Raw genomic sequence first — 15,123 nt, forward strand, 5'->3', positions numbered from 1 at the left:
TTTTGACAAATTGAAGAGATAAAAGAGCATCGATTGCATTAGGTGGAGTGTCTTTAAAAGCCTTACCCGCAGCAACTTTAAGTCGGTGAGCTAAGGAACGTATGCTTTCACCTTCCAACAGCGTTATATAATAAAAGACCAAAAATAAAATAAACCTAAGTTTTATTTCTGCTCAAAACAAAAGGACAAAATTTTACAAAGTTAGCACATTCAATACAATAGTACATTCAATACAAAATACTGAAAACATTCGCCTCTAAATCATCCCCTGAAGGCCGAATGGTCAGTAACGTAAGCGATAGTGTTAACCACAATCACCCAACATAATTTTGAGATCCGTTGGTCATGTACTCAGATCATATTTCTTTTATAAAAGAGATAACACATATTATTGACAAGCGATGATATTTTTTTGTTAAAAACACTGTTCATGGGAAACCCACTGGATCAATAAGATTGAGGACAACCTTAATAACATAATACACAGATATGATGTGTACATGACATAGCCCAGGCAGACAAAACAAAAGAAGGAATGAAATAGAGAGTTACTCACCCTTACAAGATACCTTCATGGATGAAGCCTGCAGAACACAAGTGACTATGACACAAGAAGAAAGACATAAAGAAGTCTTCGGACACTTTTCATCTTCAAATACAGATTTTTATTCAGTTTCCATCTCGTCTTACAAAGAAAGCACCATCGGGGGGGGGGGAAACAAAGGATGCACTTCTACTTCCGACGTAGAGTCGTGGATATCGACACTCACTAAGGATCCATAGTTTTTTTTACGGCTTAACGTCACTGAGACATAAAATAGAGTTCCAACTTCTTAAAGAAATTTTGCAGTAGGCGCTGCGAAAGAGGAGGTTAGGGAGAACGGAAAACGATTTAGTTCATACTCGAAGATTTTTTTTTTTAAAGACAGATCTGAGATCCTGTTACCACATATCTTTGTAGAGATAAGACAAAACAAAATTTATATATATATCTTCTCAAACTCAGAATATTGGAAGTCTTTAGACTTAAAAGGATGAAAGTTCCATCATCGGCAAAAAGCTGTAAACCTTTACATGAAAGGCCAAGTAAAAAGGAAGGAGTCCATCTATCCAAGATGGCACCGGCGATGACGCTATCAAGACAAGAATATTGTTTAACTGTTACTGTTGCCGAGCGATGACCCAAGAGAAGTGATGACAGCGTCCCTTCAGCGCGGGAAAGTACGAGTTGTCAAGCAGGAGAGAAAACGACTGTCATTGGATGGGGGATAACTACACGATTACGTCAACACCAATCAGTGCAAATAGTACTCCCACACATACAAAAAAGGCGTGAACACGCTAAAAATTCTAGAAAAATCTAGAAAAACCGACCGGAAGAATCACCACGTGCAAAATTTGAAGGTTACGTGAAAGTGATGGGAAAAGAAGTTAAGTGGTGACGTAAATTAGAATGTGAGGGAAAAGAATGTCGTCCTTGAAGGACGGTGGGGTCAGACGATCTTGAATTGCAAAAGGTGAAAAGGAGAAAGACACAAAAATGCGTTGCTAACGTAAAAGTAAAAAAAGAGACATTTCCAATTCTCTTCACAGAAAAAAATGAAGAGAAATAAAAAAAGGAGAAGTACAAATACTATTAACTATGAAGGATTAAATTAAATTTAAATTCCTGACATAAAAAAATCGTAACACGACACTGTGACAGGGCTTAATCTATTTAATTTGTTCTTTGAAACGTGTTCGTTTCCACAAACAACGTTGCAAATACACTAACAAACTGCTTTAATCAGACTCTACCTAGTGTTAAAAAGATGTGGAAAGTAACTCTTCTTTAGTTCTTCTAGACCAAAACTTTTGGGCAACTTCAAAAGTCTCATTGGCAGGATACTCAATGAATCAATTATTCTAATGTTCAGCGATTGTATTGTGATGCATAAAACTTTGAGCCTCGCATGATGACTTTCGGCTTCACTTACTGTTTTACAAGATAATTAATCAAAAACATTCCATCATAACCCTGCATGTTATGAGCTACGACGGTGCGATTTTTATGAACAGGTGAAAACAGGAACTCTCCGAACTCATCGAGAGAGTCATATCCCTTAAAGACAACTTCCCTGCCATCAAAATATTGCATTACAAAATAATTAGCGATGTGCTCTCCGGAAGACTGGTTTGCCTCTATATCGAAAAAAACATAGTTTTCATGATGAGGGGATTTCTTCTTTTTCATGAAACATTTGTGATCTGCTGAATCACAATTTTTTTTGCAATTCCTGCTAAAAACTTGGCCGCAAACATGAGGGGTCTTCTTTTTGTAGACTCTATAGCAGTCTCGGCATAACCCAAATTGGGAACAAAACGAGTTATACTTTCTCCCAACCTCCTTAAGTCTTTCGAAGCAACCTTCGGATTTATAAATTTTATTACAATCGGGGCAACAAATTCGTAGGTTGCCTGAACAGGTGTCACTAAAACAAGTGTGACACCAATTTTTGCAACGGTGTGCAGTTGCAGTTTTGTATCCCAGATCGGAGATGGTAGTAGGATTTTCCTAAGAAACCTGTCATCGCTGTTATGGTGTGAAAGTGTTCCCCCACTTTCCATAGAAAGATCTTCCTATCACGGTCCTCTCCTCTGTATACAATCTAAAAAAAAAATTTAAAATTTAATACCGGTTTGAAATTTTCACTAAAGACTCATGTTTATAAACTTATAAAAATTATACATTGGCAGATATAATCACCTTATATATCACCTTAGATATCATCATCCTTCAGCATCCACAACGTGAATTTGAACATCCAGAGTTTGCAAATAATTCTATTTCAGCAAATCCACAGGGTTCCAGCGGCACACTTGCTTGTTCATGAAGTTGTAGTGCTAGATTTTTTTGAAGCGGTCTGTTGCATTTCCGTATTAGGCTGTATTTGAGGTCGCGATTGAGATGTGCAACAGCAACAACAATAGCTCGAGCGCAACAGAGCTGATCTTCGTTTGTTATGGTGACAACAGATTTCTTACGAATTGCTCTCATTGCGAGATTTGTATCAGTTGTCCTACTTCCACCTGTAGATCTTCTGATTGCAATGATGTCTATTTTCAGTGACGAATAGAGCTTGATATCCTTACCAGACTGGGCTACCTTCTCAACCTCAGCAACAATCTTGGATGGTGTGATATCGCTAACGGGCATTAATCTAATAGAAATACGATTGTTTAAAACACCCGATTAATGAGTCTATGAAATAGATTATCAATTCCTTCTTGCACATTTCGCAACGAAATACCAATAGGCTTGCTTAAAAATTTAACATCGTATATCAATTCATTTTTATCGTACTTTCGAATATTACGATTTCTTCTGTCCACGAGATCAGACAGGAGCTGACTCTAATAAAACAAATAAAATCATTCAAATTCTAAAATTTAAAATAAATTTATTAGAAGAGTGTATTATTTAATTATCTAAAAAAATCTTACATCAACATCATTTTCTAAACCATCGACATCTGTGCGTCTCCTTTTTGCATTCTATAATAAGACAAGAGAGTATTTTAAAAATATTGTTTTTTCTACACACACACTTTTATGTAAAATATATGTATATATTAAAACATTTTTCTATACATACAAAATTCCTCTCTTCTATTTTATCAAAATATGCCGTCGTCTTTGGCTGTTCTTCTGTTTTGCGTTTACCGTTCTGAGGGGGGTGGGGAAACAACAATAACAATATAAATAATCTACATAAAGTATATCAGATGCAAGAATAATAAATTAAAATATCACTTACCCGAAAAACAAATCCAAAGACTTGTAAAAAATCTAGTAACCGGAAATACTAACGATATAATAAACTCTATGAAGAGTTAAGAATATAATAAATTCTGTTAACAACTAACAATATTAAATAAAACTATGAGAAACGAAAATCTTTAACAATTGTTGACGTAAAATTTCACGAAGCACAAGTCAGTACTACAACACTTATGAATAAGTCAAGCAACTGAAGATCGAACTGCTAAATCCACAGGGGTTCCAGCAACTTCCTCAGTCCTGTCCACGTCGCTTCTTCCCGTTATGCTTCTCCTTTTCAGTTGTTATCTTACTAGTACAACTTGTTTTCGTGTGTGAGTTAACATGCTGTGGGCTGCGTGGACTTACAATATCGGAGAATTTTAACACATGTTTTTTTTTTATAAAATTTTTTTTATGTTTATCTAGATATCCTTTAGGCTGATGTGTATAATTATGCCAACCGTATAAAACATCGTTCAAATTTTAAATCTTTTGGTATGTTTTCCTGGGATGGTTGTTAGCACGCTGGAAACAACCTTCCCGCGAAGACATTTTGAGGTCGCGAGTTCGAACCTTGAATTTTTCACTTTGTTAACAATCTAAATATTTAAAATAGTCAGTTTGTCAGATAGTTAATTTTTAAGGTGGTATTCCTTACATACCACCTGAAAGAATCGATAGATGGCACCACGAGTCCTGCATAATTAAACCTAATCACTAATTAGTGATTAAATATAACCTTTAATTAATCATTTAATATAACTTTTAAACAGAAAATAAATTTAAGGTTTAATGTTACCACCCTTAAAAATTAATATATTCTTAAAACCGAAACTAAATCCGCATATTCAGGCTGGCAGAAATAAGTAAAAATAATAACCACAAAAATAGTTAAAATTATCACAAAATGAGAAAACGAAACTAAAAAAAGTTGCCACCACAAAATATATTATAACTTCCGATTAAGGGGCGGGAAGAAGTAAGCTTTTCCTGTCAGATGTTGCCACCACCAAAAAGTTTACACTGCCGGCTGTACCGTGAGTATAAATTTTGGTACAATTAAAGTTTAGGCCAAAACAAATGATAGCATGAACAATCTTAGTGATCGTATAGTATAAACAAAAATTACCATTACTCAAAAAAAAAAGAAAAATATATATTAAATTTGCCAAAAGTTTCAAGCCAAAAGAATTAGATTTATTTATAAAAAAAAAATTATTTACCCTCAGCTTTTGCGTACACATATGCTGAAAAGAAAACTACCCCCCCCCCTTATTACCTATAACAACAAGTTAAACAAAATAGAAAAAAGGAAAACTATCATTTCATTAAAAAGTGTCTCCAAACATTAAGAAAAAAAAATATTTATTGTAGATTATAACAGCATGGTAAGGTAAGCATTAGGATGACAAAATATAATTTCAGGTTTTTTAAATGCAAGGTGGTTGGACATCGATGGAAATTTAAACATTAGCATGTCATTGTATAACTTAAGGTTCTTTAGATGCAAAATGGAAATTAATTGTCAAGTGGCTGCTTTGAATCAATTACTATGGAGACATGAAAACAAAATAAATCATACCACGTGCCCCCTGGCACGGACTGGATGGTACGTCACATTGATGTTACTACTCACAAGATCTTGATCGTGGTTTCATCGACACAACTTATTTTTTACACAATTTTCTGTGCCCACATGGCACGCTTTCTCTGGGATCCCACATGGCACACTTCTCGAGCCAAAAAAAACGTGATGCACGACGTCTAGCATCGAAGAGAGAGAGCTAGAGCCCTTGCTCACAGCACGCACTCCTTTTTATATACTTTCCAAAACTCACAAAAAGAAAAAATTTTTCAAAAAATAATATTATTGTTTTAACAATAATCGAATTATAAAATAAAAATAACTTGCATATGGTGTGAAATATCTTAATCATTTGACAAAGCTCAAAAATTTAATTACAAAAATATATCAAATCAGCAGAAGAAAAAAAAACTTAAACTGAAAGTAACATTAAAAACTTGGATCTTTACAATCCAGTAGTAGAACTGATGCTGCCACCTGTCTACTTAAAAAGAAACTAACTGAACAAATGTTTAAAAATAAACTGAAACTTGTTCACTATTATTAAAAGGAACATAAAATATATTTAACTACGAAAAAGTTAATCGCCTAAAATCTAAATTAAATTAAATATCTTAAAAAAAACTGATTTCTTACAAGATAGAAAAAAATATTAAAGTTTATAAAAAACATGTAGAAATTTTGAATTCTACACGGTTGAGCAGAAATAGCCACCTCTTGGCTATGACGTCACTTCCGTCCTAAAGTGGCCCATATACTTCTATAAACTTTTATACAATATTCAACAACATTTAACAAATATTATAACACTTAAGTGATACATTCAAAATTGTGAACCACTTTTGTCAAAATACGATTTACACCAGTGTAAATTTCGCAACGTTTCCCACAGAGGTTGGCTACATCAAGAATTGTCCTCGTACCTTTACCATTACTAAGGAAAGATGATGCAACATTTTCATGTAAAAGGGTTAAATCATCAAGTTCATAAATTTGTTTAGTATCTGTATTAGCTGCAATTGCTTGAATATAGCCTATGCCATTAGTATATATTATGCATTCAGATTTCTTAATACCAAACACTTGATGGTTCATTAAAAACTTAGAGTAGAAAGAAAACTCGCCTGTATTATTCAGTGAATATTCATACTCACTGCATATTTCTGTTTTTTTGCGTAGTCCAAACAATATAACATTTTCAAATACTTTTTCCTTTTCTATTGTTGTAGTTACTATTAAGTTGTGTAACATATTGAGCAACTTGTGGTCAGCATTTTTTTAACATCTGCTTTGATTTCAGTTCATTACTAAGAAGATATCTCTTAGTCATTTGGCTTACGATGCCAGTCGGACCGATGCTGAACTTTCTTAATACTGCATTTTCCCCTTCATAGAGGAACATCGATCGGATTCACAAGGGTCCCCAGTCTAATACACTTTTGGTTCAATGCAAAAGTGGGTGAACATTGAAAGTCATTGCACTCTCGCCATACAAATCTTGGACCCCAGCAACAATTTTTATTAAATGTTCATCCACTTTCTGCAAATCTTGCTCATTTAAAGATTCTTGCAAAAGCAGGAACACTTATCCATTCAAATGACTTATGTTGTCAACATAATCCGATGGTAAAAACATCCGTGACGACTGGAATACAGACATATAATAGAAAGTTTCTCCATTCATCTGTTTTATGAGATTTTCTTTCAAAAACCAAGCGTTGGACACGTTCAACAACACATTGATGTATTACAACATTGTATAATTTCTCATTCATGGCTTTTATGCACTTGGGATTACCAATATAATAATCTTTATCTTTGTTAGTTGTGTCCAACCACAAAGACACTATTCTTTTTGAAACGCCCAAAAAAAAAGTGTGCATTGTATCTGACGAAAAGCCTTGAACAATGTTGAAGTGGGGAATCTCTGCAAGGGGCGATTGACCTGTAATACCCAACTGGTATCTGCCAGATTTAATTTCTTCTGCGGCAAGCTTTGCAGTTTGCTGTTCGTTTCTATCTTCAAAGAAAAATAACATCATTTCGTATGCTATATTTGATTGTTCCACCCACATTGACACCTGGATGGAGACACCACGAACAACCATAGAGCCCATTAAATTGGATATTATTTTGCAAACAAGGCCGAGCCACAGAGTCCGAGCAACAAGGAGTAGGAATCACCTTCACATTTATGTTCTTATCAGCCAAATGAATATTTAAACCATTGATTGTTAGATATTGAGGCCATTTCAGTTAAGGGTTTCAAAAAACCCTCAAATTTTGGTTCTTTTTTTTCCAAACCACAAACCAGCAAGCATTAAATGATTGTCTCTTTCTTTAAGAGACAATTCGTTAAGAGAAACAATGATTGACCATGCTGAACCTTTTGAATTGTTATACATGGCCATCCCATCTAAAGAAAAGTTATACTTCAACTGTGGTCACCTTGCAGCTTTTTGTATAGCCTTTCATTGATGATATCTTCGAAAGTTTCAGAGTCTCGGATAATAGGCTCAGAAGCGAGTTTAGCTTCAAGTGCATGATTATTTTCAACAATTTCAGATAGTTGACTTTTTAAGTCCACACTTATAAAAGAATTATTTTTTTGCGGGTTTGAAATATTGACAGCAACATTACAAAAGTTGCTCTGAACCGTTTTTTTATCAACTGATAAAGTACTTAAAACAAACATGGCAGAAAAAGTGATATTTCATTGTGTTAATTGACTTGGTGCCAATAAGATTATAGAGAGTACTTGAGGGCTTGGGAAGTTTATTCCTTGGAAAGACATTCAACATTTCCAATAAATCATTTACTCAAACATCAGACAAATGATGTCGAAGAGCAATGCTGAGAAGCATAACAATCAATTCGCCTTTTGTGATTTTTCACTTTTGAATCAATAATTTCTAAAACTTTATAACTGAAATTATCGGAGCTCCGAATCATCAAATACCTGAAAAATAAAAATAGCATTAATTTCAGAATAAAGATAAGTTAAACCAATAATTGGTTTTATTTATTATTGGTTTTATTCAAGTATCCTTTTGAAAGCATTTTTAAAGAACAGCAATACTGGAAATGAGGTATAAATTGCTATTTTGCAACTTTGAACATTATTAAAATTAAATAAAATTACTTCTAATTAACGATTAGTTCCTTTGAATACTAGTTTGAATTTGGTAATAACTTTGTATATTATATAATTTTTTAACCCTTTGAAATACACTAATTCGGATAACAGTAATTTTGATAGCAAACACCACTATTTACTTTAGCGAAACAAGAAAATATTAAAATAGGGTAAATTGGGAATCTTACTTAAGGATAATTAGAAGATGTCGGTCACTTATTTGTATAGCGGCCATCTAAATAGCCAACACAACTATTTATTTACTTTGGCAAAACAAGAAAATATTAAAACAGAGCAAATGGGACTCTTTCTTAAGGGTACAAGGGACCTTGAAAACTAATTTTTTTCAAGTGTTAATCCTACATTTATGATTTACAACATTTACTTATATCACATTTAGAAATCTGTGTTAAAAATTTCATGCAGATTACTTCAGTAGTTCTAAAAATATTAAACTTTAAAAATTCAAAACATCCCATGCGCTTGTAATGGTGTTATAATTTATAAAAATTGTTTATTACCACAGTGTTATGATAAATTCAATCACTTATAAATTTAAAAAAACATATCCAGTCAGTGTTATCATCTAAAAATGTTATAATTTAAATATCTATTTGTATTAATTTTTTAACAAACATGTTGGAATATAGCTATTAACCTTATCCTTTAATAAAAGTAATAATTTATTTTCGATCGTATAGCAGTTAGAATAATTTTTTAATAACGATAATTTTGTGTTGTGTAAGTTTAAATCAAAAAATTAGGAATATAACTAAAATTATCAGAATAATTACATTGTGATTCCAACGTTAAAATAATTAGTAGCTGCATACCTTAATAACTAACATTTAACATCAGTTATTACTATTCTCTAACGTACTCGTGCAGGTCATCCACGTGCCTCAAGATCAATTATTAATGTTAATCTGATTAGTTAAACGGCAATTTGGACTAGAATTAATTATAAGCAGGGTTCATACAGAGATCAGAAGAAAAAATCGAAGGAGTATCCAAGGAGTCCAAAATATTAAGGACTTGTCATAATTTAAAAAATTTCACTTAAAAGATAGCTAGATTTCTTTTTATAATTAAAAAGCAGTTATTATGAAGAAAATAAATAAAAATTCTTATTTTGCACAAAATACTTTTTTCCCATCCTCTCAAATTTAGACACCAAGAAAAATAAATAAAATCAACACCTTCATAAATTTTCCAATTTCAAATATTTTAATAAATCTAGAGTAAGTGTATAAAGAGAAATTAAAGATTAGCATAAAAATCTGACCAAACACATGTTTTGAAATCAATCTGAATACATAAGAAAATATAAGGCATTTTGTACTAAAAATAATAAATAAACAAACAACAAATCATGTTTGCTTGTAACATGGAAAATTATTTTTTTTTATTTTTTTCTTCCAACTCTAGCAATTCTATTTTTTTTTCTTTTAAAGATTTTTTCAAACTATTAGACTTCGTCAGCAAAGTCATGTCAGTCAGTCTCTCTGCTTTCTCAGCAAATTCATCAGCGGATTTTGTGAGTTCATCAATACATCGCTGTAAATGTTTCCTCTTTTTGTACTTCATTTAAAGAATCCTGGTCATCAAAAATTCCTTTTTTTTGATTTTTCAACTTTTTTCTCTTCTTCAAGATACTCGTTGTATCGTTGCCTTGCCATCATAACAGATTTTCTCAGTTCTTTATTGATGATAACCTTTGTTACATCACCACCCAAACCATTGATATGATCACAAATAGTTCGCAGAGCGATGTATGAGTTCTCTATCAAATTTTTCCCTTCTATTTTCTTATTTACACTGAAGCCTCTTTCAACAGTTGCTTGTCCATGACTCAACAAAAGAAGCTTTTGGATGCATGGTCAAACTTTCAAATGTTTCTCTTCCAAATAATGAGAAAAAAATTCATCCAACCTCATTTTTTCTTGATCAAAATTTAAAAAATCTGCAATATTTTGACTAACTGTTTCAATGATCAGAAAAATCATCACGAATTTCATCACAATCACAGATTTTTATAATATCCAAATCTGCTAGGCTATGCAAAAGACTTCTCATTTTCGTCAAACACCCTTGTTTATCTTCAGCTAATTTTTTTTGGAGTGAGAAACGACATGTTTCGAACAATACTAAACTTAGTTGGCGACTTTGATATAATGACGGATACCATCTTTACAAGAGCAGACTTTAATATCTTTACGTAAGGATAAGATTTGGCCATCTGAATTTTTTTTCGCCGAATATACTTGTCTTTCGGCCACAAATCCCATATCAATTTTTTCAATAGGAATATGGGTTTTGGGATTATCATGCTCTATCTGTAACAACTTAAGAACAGATACGCCGTTAAAAAGCTTAGGACTCAAAAACCTTTGCATTAATCAAACCAAAAGTTTCTTGATCTTCAGCCATAAATGGGATCAAATGTTTGTCCGACTGATAGGTTTTTAGAAAAGGCTCTACGGTTTTCGCTACACTTAAAAATATGTTCAATTTCACGGGAAATAAAACATCTTTAACATTTTTACGTACGTTTTGAAATGATTTCGTTGGTGTCTTTTGAAATTTCCCCTTTTACATGTCTTTCACATAGGTATGTAATGCAGAGAAAATGTCCAATGCTCTTTCACATACTATTATATTCTCAACCCATCTATGGGAAACGAATTTCAAGGGGTAAAGAGACCCAGATATTGACTCAAAATCCTCTCTCCTAGCAGGAGAATATTTAAAAAAGTGATATATATTAAACAAAAACAATTCTATTTCCCAATCTAAAGCTTCAAAACCTTTACGAAAGGCATTATGTACAACATGTAATGAACATGTCCCTATATTTATCAGCTGTTTGCTGAACTCATTACGAATATGTTCTTCCAACAGTCCATGCAATTTCAAAATTTACATTTGGTCCATCCATTGATAGCTGCAAAGCATTTTTTAAACTCAATGGTGAAATTGAATTTAAAAGGTTCGTAAACATGTCATTAGTAGTTGCATGCCCGAGGAAGACCGACGTTAAAAAGCAGGTTTTAATGTGATTATCAAGCCAAAATTTAGCATAAATATCCATTTGCTTCTTTAAATTTTTAGAATTGAGGGTTTCATCAAAAAGAGGGATAAAAATTTCCCCCTCCAAGTCTTTCAGAAGAAGATACTTGAAATATGGGGCAAGCCCAAAAACAGCTATATACGAAGTTTTCTTTTCACTGCAGGAAAAGTCGGCTGCAATGGCACTATCAGGAAACATAAGTTTCAAGACTTTGTCAATGTTAGTGTTTGACCTATATGAATGGTGGCACTTCACAGTCCTTAGAACTCAGAGTATCTCGGCATCTAGAGTTTTTGAACTTTGAAAATAACTTTCTAAATTCTTTCCAACTTCATTTGAAGATGAATCCCTTTGCTGAGATGAAGCTGACTCTCTTGGAAACGAAATTTTCTTTGTAAGTAGTAGTGCCCTCAATGACTCTAAATGGCTTTTGTAACCCATGTGTGACTTCAGAGCAGATTCCCCCATGCTGGCAATTGAAAACGTCTTATTACAAGACCTGCATCTGGCTGAGTGCTTATCCTGTCCATCAGCTAAGAGCCAGTTCTTGTACTTTTCATCTTCTAACCATTTAGTGTTGAAAACACATTTGTCACATGGAGCCATTATCACAGAGACAATACTCCTAAAAGACAAACAAAACCATTAATCTCTAAACACTGCCAGTCACTTTTTAAATGGTGGAAAGTAAAAAATCATTTAATATTTATAAATTTTTTTATGAACAATGGAAATTACCTCCTAAATATTTGTGTTACAAAGATTAGATACCTTACAAATCTTGTTAATTATTTATCCTAAAAATTAATAAACACCGATCAACTATTTAATATTTCAGTACTTAAAAGGAAAAAAAAACTCATTGGAAACGGAATGAATGTTTAAGGTAATTTATATTTATTTCCATAATAAAAATAAATAACTGAGTTATAAAAAATAACAAAATTACAATTAAATATCAGATGAAAGTTAAAATTAAGATACGAGTGTTGTAAAAAAACAATTACTTGGTTTCTTTCATGAAATTTGAAATCTATAAATAACAAGATGAACTACAAGAAAAAAAATCTTAAGAATTTCAGATGAACACAGGATACAAAAGTTAGTAAAAAAAAAAAAAAAAAAAAACAAGCAAAAGTATACCGATTATTTTAAATTGCTCAGCAGACAGACTTTAAAGTACTTTTTATCATAGGTGATAATTTAGTGCATTAATCTTAATTTTAAGTCCCTAAGGAATTTTTTCTATTTAAGATACAGCTTTGAAGTAAACTCTTTTATCTTCAGTATAATATACTTATTTAAACTGTGCATGGAATTAGCATTTTATGAGGTATTACAATTTTTACAGCATGTTATATATACCTAACAGGAATTTTAAACTTTTTTTTAAACTTTTTTTACAAAATAATCCATAAAAAATATTCAAATTGATACATTAACGAATGAACAAAATTGTTAAGAATTTTTTTTAATTTAAAAAAAAAACAGTTTAATTATTTTTTAAAGATTAATTATTGGTTATAAGTGAAATGAGAATGTAAAACATCCACAAAATGAATGATTATACTTTTACTTAAAAAAATTTTTTGCAAGGGTACTGTGCCCCTCAATATATTTATGTACTTAATTTTCAAATACCTCAATACATAAAAAGTAAATAACAATTTATTCGAAGTACATAGATGGACAATTAAATATTAGATGAAAGCTAAAATTAAGGTACAAGTGTTGACAAAAAATAATTAATTGGTTTTTTTCATGAAATTTGAAGTCTATAAATAACAAGATGAACTATAAGAAGAAAAAAATCTTAAGAATTTCACAGTTTCAGATGGATACAAAAGTCAATAAAAAAAATAAAGCAGGCAAATGTATACCGATGCATGATAATATATATATATATATATATATATTCATGAAATAATGAAAAATAATATAACAACAGGGTACAAAATTCAGCAAAAAATAAGAACAAATAATTGGAATAAAAAATACACAAAATTAGATTGAGAAATTAAAGCTGTTGATGATGTAAATTACTGTTTTTATCTCAGTGGATGTTGGTTTGTATGGAAAGGAAGGTGAAGATTAACATTAAAGTGAAATTAATAACTTAAATTTTTCTATTGCAGCTTAGCTCAAACTTAGGGAAATAAAATTTGAAAAAAAAAAAAAAAAAAAAAAAACTTTAATTTTAATTTTAGATATTCTCCATTTTAAAGTGATTATGTTAGTTTTTAGTTATTGGCGCAAGAGCCAGTAGTGGCTATATCGCACCTACAACTTGGTTTTTTATTAAATATCTATATTGATGTATCAAAACCAATGGCTTTGAGGTAAGGGAAAATGTTGTTGTGGGGACTGTTACCAATTAATAAAATCAATGATGGATTAATGCAACCGAATTGGCGTTGTCTCCGAATTTAAAATTTGGTTAAAATGTGTTTCACAGTGAGCGGTTCCTTACAATGGGAACACTCTGGAGTAGGCTCATTTAGTAGAAGATGTATGTGAGTAATACGATTATGATCGATACGTAAACGGTTCAAAACAACTTCTAGCTTTCGAGGGAGATTAAGATGTGTATTAGGTTGTAGGTGTATGATTTGATACAGTTAAATAAAACATATTAAGCAGTGCGTGTTATTTTATTATTTTGCCATTTCAGATCACCCTCTTTGCTGCTAATTATTTGGGAAAAATTTTTCCGGATATACTCGGCTCTGAAAGATGCATGTTTCGATCCTGTTGCAGCAAGACTTGTTAAATTTTTGTCCAACATTACATTTTTGTTCCTCTTTTTGGTTCTAAGAGACATGGTATTTTTCTTTGGCGCAGCATATTGTGCAAGATGCAGCTTGCTAGCACAAGTTTACTCACAGTTTCAATTTTACATGCAATTGGGGTGAAAAACACTCAAATATAGGCACAGAATACCAAAGGCATTTTCAGATGTCCGCCTAGCTCTGCATAATCTGTAATTATATAGTGCTTTTTCAACATCTGTTTGAGCTTGACTTTCGGGGAAGGGTTTCATCATTGCCGAGGTTAATGCAAATGCTGCATCCCCGACAAAAACATGTGGGCACAAAGTTTTAGTTCCAGGAAGGTTCTTTGGTTTCGGAAGGGTAATAGTCCCTGGCTGAAGATTTTTGTTTAGGTTAGACCTTTGAAAAATTGTACTGTCACCTCCCTTTCCATACGAACCAACATCTACTGTGATAAAACAGTAGTTCGCATCAACAAGTGCCAATAAAACAGTCGAAAAATAGTCCTTATAACAGTAATAAGCACTTCCGCTGTTTTTCGGGCAAACCATCCTAATGTGCTTGCTATCAATTGCACCACAGCAGTTTGGAAAGTTCCACATCTTTGAGAAGTTCTTTTTAGTTTCCTCGAACTTCTCTTCAGAAGGCTAAGGCAAAAACAAAGGCATTACATTTTTTATGATGCTTTCTGGAACCTCTTCAATAATACGGCCAATTCAACTATGGCAAATTCTAAAGTTGAATGCCAAAGAATGGTTGG

At 32.2% G+C, this 15,123-nt stretch overlaps 1 long non-coding RNA gene and 1 pseudogene across 1 annotated transcript in view; one reads left to right on the forward strand and one right to left on the reverse strand.

Moving 5' to 3' along the window:
• Positions 1-15,123, forward strand: part of LOC107439826 (uncharacterized) — a 471,331-nt gene that overhangs the window by 348,562 nt on the left and 107,646 nt on the right. The gene's annotated exons all lie outside the window — the stretch shown is intronic.
• On the reverse strand, positions 6,798-7,797 carry LOC147804274 (uncharacterized; annotated as a pseudogene).

Source organism: Parasteatoda tepidariorum, chromosome 9 (genome assembly GCF_982258835.1).
Source record: "Parasteatoda tepidariorum strain Cologne lab strain chromosome 9, Ptep-v5.0, whole genome shotgun sequence".
Classification (NCBI taxonomy): Eukaryota; Metazoa; Arthropoda; class Arachnida; order Araneae; family Theridiidae; genus Parasteatoda; species Parasteatoda tepidariorum.